The sequence below is a fragment of the Phyllostomus discolor genome, chromosome 7 (assembly GCF_004126475.2).
Source record: "Phyllostomus discolor isolate MPI-MPIP mPhyDis1 chromosome 7, mPhyDis1.pri.v3, whole genome shotgun sequence".
In the NCBI taxonomy this organism is placed as follows: domain Eukaryota; kingdom Metazoa; phylum Chordata; class Mammalia; order Chiroptera; family Phyllostomidae; genus Phyllostomus; species Phyllostomus discolor.
In genome coordinates, this window is record NC_040909.2 from 60071467 (window position 1) to 60075948 (window position 4482).

Sequence of the window (4482 nt, forward strand, 5' to 3'; positions counted from 1 at the left end):
AAGGAACTTCTTCCACTTTATCGATAGGAGAGTTATCAAACAATTTTGGCTATCTTTCATCTATCATCAAGTGAAATTTTCAATATTTTACCAAGAATAAGATCATGGTGAGTATAGTTTTGTGGAATGACATTCATCTTCCCCAGTGCTACCAAGCATGGGGGAAATATCACCCTAACAAGAAATATACGTTTTAATTTCTTAGGAAACCAACCAAATAGTTGTTATTCTATATTCTTTTGTAATTCTTGGTGTCAACTGCTGGTGAGTAAAAGCAAGTAGAATTGATTCATATTGTGATAGAAATTGAAAATAAAAAGGTAAAAAAAATAAAGAATTGGGAAGTAGCGTTATATTCCTGTACAAAGAAGGCAGAACAAAGCAGTTTATTTCAAAGAAGAGAGAAACTGAGATGTTCTTAGACAGAATGAGAAGACAGCAAACTCAGATTAGGAGATGAATAACAGTAGAAAGAAGTAGAGATAGTAAAATAATTTCAAAGTCATTTGAATATGGGAAAAGAAGGAATCAGGGAAAATGTATGCTTGAAGATAAAGAAGAACAAAGATTAAACTTTAGTTCTAATGATTTCAATAGATGTTAGAATTATTTATAAGGTACTCAGAGAGTATATGAGAATAATTTACTGCAACAAATACAACTAAAATTTGAGTAATATTCCTTTGGTATGACTTAATAGGGAAGGGTGTTTAATTTTACATTAGTAGTTATTATTATTATTTTTCTATGCTTGAAAAAGAACAACACAGAAGTGCCTAGGTTCCCAAGCCAATTTTCAAATACAAAAAAAATGCAAAACAAAAGGACAACCCCCATCCCAGACATTCCACCAGTATTTTTTTTCAAATACAGTTCATATTCAATATTATTCTGTATTAGTTTCAGGTGTATGCATAGTGGTTAAGCAATCATATACTTTACAAAGCGGTCCTCCCGCTATTTCCAGTACCCACCTGGCTCCATACATAGTTATTAAATATTATTGACTACATTCCTTCTGAGGTAATTTACATCCCTGTGACTATTCTGTAACTACCAATTTGGACTACTTAATCCCTTTTCCTTTTTCACCCAGCCCCCAGAACCCTTCCCTTCTGGCAACCATCACTCTGTTCTTTGTATCTTTGAGTCTGTTTCTATTTTCCACCAGTATTTTATGCTGCCTCCTACTTTCCTCACAAACTTCACCCACTGTGAAAAAAATGAGAAAAATCTATTTTTTGTCTGCCCTACAGTTGCTGCTGCATTTCCTTGTAGATGGAAGTGGTTTGTACTCTGATGTTACTGAATATGCATTTGAGCAGTGAGGCCAGAGAAGCCTGTGGCCAAAGGACTTTCCCTTGGAAACAGTGCCTAACAGAAACAGCAGGCCCAACACAATTAATCTTGGAGCAGCAGGGGTGAAGGGGGCAACAGCTGGAGCAGCCCTAGAGAGGATAATACAAAGGCAGACAGGCAGTGAGAAAGAAAATTCATCCTGATTTCAGAAGTCTGAAGAGGTGGCCTGGGTTGGGAGTATATATTCATTTCACAAACAACAATGCACCACCTGAAGTAATAATCATTGTACTTCTTTCCTCATGTGCCCTTTCTCACCCCAATTTCTCCCTTGCCCTACTCCGGTCCCCTGATCTTTTTACTCAGATCAATATTCAGAGCTCAGTGTTTAAAAAACCTATAATAATCTGGGTTTTCACTTCAAATGTTGAGAGTTTGTACTTTCTTTTTCAAAGGAGAGTGGAAACTACTACTATCTACTGCAACCCAAGTTTTGTAGCTTAAAATCTGACATGTCAAAACCAAGAGAAGAAAGAAAAGGCAGTGAGTACACATATGGAGAGAGGAGACTAGATGTCATAGCAATAGCAATAAAAGAGAAACTTGATAGCCCCCCAAATAATTCACACATAAGTAATTTACTAAGTGGCAACCCACAGCCCCAAAGGGTCAAAATAACTCCTGAAATTACAGAGAGAATAAAATTTTCAGCTGCAATATGCCGTGGTCTCCAATATTGGTCTCTAATATCTCCAGATGGATATTAGACTGAGGTTAAACCCAGATAGAAATCTATCTATTTAGTGGTAACAAAAACAGTTCAGTTTCACAGGACTGATTTTTTTTTGGAGGTCAGAGCTCTCAATGTGACAATGATGGCTTCTTTGAAAGACTCAGTTGTGAATCAGGAAATGACTAAATCAGGTATGGTCCTGTAAATATTGCTTATGTATGACAGAACTTTCTTGCATAAATATAAAATACTGTATTTTTATAGGTATGAACTGATTCCATGATTCTTTATAAAGAATATCTTTGTAGGATTTGCATAGTGTGTGTTCTAGGATTTACATGTGTTTATCATAATTAGGCAAGATATAAGATATAGGGAGGGGAGGAGCTTTACACTAATAGGAGAAAATATGTGATGGGCTTCAAAGAATTATAGAACAATGGAGCTGATAAAAAGAATCTTAGAGATTAGGTAGCTCAATCTAATTTTACTTAATACTACAGACAGTTAATGATTTTACTAATCTCACACACCTAGTAAGTGTTGGAGTCAAGACTTGAATCTGGGTCTCCTGAGTCCAAGTTAATGTATCTTAACTATGTTCATATTTTAGCACCCATACTTCCATGATATTGATTGTTTATGTTGTATCAATTGGAGTAATTGTAAGATTCTACAAAAGACAAACTCCAAAAACTCAGTTATTCAGCAAACAAATTCATGTGAAATCAAATACAGGTAAGTGAGTACCTGTCTAGTGAACTGGAAAACCAGACTTTCTTCAACTTGAACCACTACCATATCAACAGGTGGTGTTAAATCACCACATCATCAAAATTGAGAGTGAGGATTTCCACACCAACTAATAAATGCTTCCACCTGGAAATTTTATTATGCATTATTTCCACTCACATTTCATTGGCTAGAATTAATCATATGCCCCCATCTAAACCATGTACCCAGGAAGGAGACAAGAAATGGGCATGGATGAGCACTTACTACCTCTTCCACACATGCACTCCTGGTTTTCAAGAAGCACACAGTAAAGAAAAGTATAGATGTGGCAGAGTGCAGTGGCCACCAGAGATGCCTGATGTTGTGGTCTTAGGAGTGGCCAGAGGTGCTGTGGAGCAGGCCAGGCAGGGACCTCTTAAGCTGAGCTGACTGCACAAGAGCCTACACCAGAGGTGGACATCCTAATCAAGTGTAAGAGAACAGGTTTCCCAAGCACCCAGGAATGTCAGGTGTACCTGAGGCAATCTCAGCAGCAGCAAGTACCTGTGGTGGACTTCCATGTGGAACTGAGGCAGGCTTTCTTAGCTGAGATACCACAAGGTGGTGAAAGCAGTCTTGGAACACCCCAGGCTCCATGTACTACTTGAAGCTTTCCCCCCAGCTTGTATTGTTTGTAGCAGAACCTGCATAATATCTTTATCTGTAGCCTTCCCTTAGTTCTTAAGGATTCTGAAGCATTACCGTGGACCTTGGATTTGGTGAAACAACTGTCATGTCTGTGGGAAAGAGCAGCAAGGTGCTGCAGCACATCCATTATAGAATTAGGTGCAATCCTCCAAGACAGCTGAATCTTCATCGGCGATTTAAACCTTTTGACAAATATATGAGTCATCCTCTGTGATTGTGATGAGTTCAGGATGATAAGTCAAAGAATTAGAAGCAGCCAGAGTGTAAAGAAAAGTAGCTGTGGGGTCTGGTGTTGCTGTGTAGGGAGAACTTAGTTTCCATTACTGTGGAGGGACCTCCCCCCCACAAAATATTGGCATTGCTCGAATGCCACTTGCAGAGCTGCAGGAGGCCCTGGGGTTGGCGGGGTTGCTGGCAGAGGAGTACCAGTTGGTGTTCCAATTCCATAGGCTCCTGAAAGATTAGCAGGTCCTGTGTAAGGGGTAGGGGGACCATACTAGCAGGTAATGACTAGGAACAAGGCACTGTCATAGCTGCCACAGTTGCTGCCATTGCTAGCATGGCTGGAGCCCCATTTCAGTACCCACTAGATCCAGGGACTACCTCCACACCTGTAGGCAGGGCAACCCCCTTCTCCAGGTATTATGGCTCCTCCACCTGGTATGAGACCACCCTGGTTGAGGAACACCAATAGGCACGCTTCCTCTGGAAATGAGACCTCATCCACCAGGAATTAGAAGTCCACCCCTCCCCTCCAGCAGGAATGTATCCACCAAGACCCTGAGATATTATTAATCCTTAGTCACTTTTTTCCTGAAGTGTGTCTTGTGAAACTGTGTGGAATAATAGTGAGCTTTTGTTCCCTTTTTGCTGCACTAATATTTGCTAATAAATGCATAGGCAATTAAAAAGATGTGTAGAAGCATTTTGGGTGATTAGAAGGTAAGAATTAGACAAACACTCTTTCTACTAAATTCCTATTGAAGTATGAAGCCCTGGCAAAAAGTACTGAGGGCTTACAAATTTAT

The 4482-nt window shown here is 39.4% G+C and overlaps 1 pseudogene; it reads left to right on the top strand.

Annotated features, from left to right (window-relative positions):
- Positions 1–3443: 3443 nt before the first annotated feature.
- On the top strand, positions 3444–4238 carry LOC114502070 (annotated as a pseudogene).
- The last annotated feature ends 244 nt before the right edge of the window (positions 4239–4482 follow it).